This window comes from Quercus suber, unplaced genomic scaffold (assembly GCF_002906115.3).
Source record: "Quercus suber isolate HL8 unplaced genomic scaffold, Cork oak 2.0 scaffold_8, whole genome shotgun sequence".
In the NCBI taxonomy this organism is placed as follows: domain Eukaryota; kingdom Viridiplantae; phylum Streptophyta; class Magnoliopsida; order Fagales; family Fagaceae; genus Quercus; species Quercus suber.
The window spans coordinates 3,242,415-3,243,268 of NW_027069474.1; the positions used below are offsets into that span (position 1 = coordinate 3,242,415).

At 34.5% G+C, this 854-nt stretch overlaps 1 long non-coding RNA gene across 1 annotated transcript; it reads left to right on the forward strand.

Moving 5' to 3' along the window:
- On the forward strand, positions 1-582 carry LOC136068602 (uncharacterized). The gene is made up of 2 exons (XR_010629959.1): positions 1-81; positions 246-582. It is a non-coding gene; the product is annotated as an uncharacterized LOC136068602 (long non-coding RNA).
- The last annotated feature ends 272 nt before the right edge of the window (positions 583-854 follow it).

An 854-nucleotide genomic window follows, 5' to 3' on the forward strand; every position in this document is an offset into this window, starting at 1 on the left:
GAATGTGATGTTTTTGTTTTGTCGAGTTTGCCAAAGGTATTGATTCTATGAGATAGTGTCTTTCTAAGACCTTCCTCTAAGGTATAAGTTCAGTCTTCTTTTTTGAGTGTTAGCTTGGTTGTTATTATGGAAATGATTATACCCAAAGAATGGGTATGAGGTCTAGTTGAGTGTGCATGTGTTCATGGTTGGTTGAGTTATTATGGAAATTATTATATTTAAAATTCAAGTTGTTCGTTTGTTAGGATCATTATGGAAAGGATGCTGGTACATATGTGCTGTTGAGATGGTTGCTGAGATGAGTTGCTAGTTGCTGCTGAGTTAGGTCTTGTGAGCTTCTGTGCTTGTGATGCTTGAGTTGATGCGCTGAGAAGCATTAGCTTATTTCTACCGTTACTTGAATGTAAAATTGACTAAGTGGCTATTGTGTACTTGACTTTGTTAGGGTGATAGTCATTGCAATTGTAACAGATTTGCTATAATTGTATCAACTAGGATATTAGTTGAGTATTTTTATTTTTGTTCAAAGCAAAAATTTGCCAACTAATTGCATATTCTCAATTGAGTGTTTTTTTAGTTGAATCGTAATTTAATTTATTTTGGTGTTACGGTGATGATTTGACCAAGCTTAAATGCTTTCGCAAGTTGTGGATGTGCAATCTATGACATTGGAAAAGGGAAATGGAAGTTGTTGAATAACAAATGAGAGTTTGCTTTTTGCTGAGCATAATTGTCTAAGATTGCTGGTTTCCAATAGATGATTTGGTCACTTGTCCAAGACCTTTTGTGATTGGGAAGTTAATGCTTGGACCTTATGGATAAAGAACTAAAAGGTTTTAGAGAGTGAAAATTAG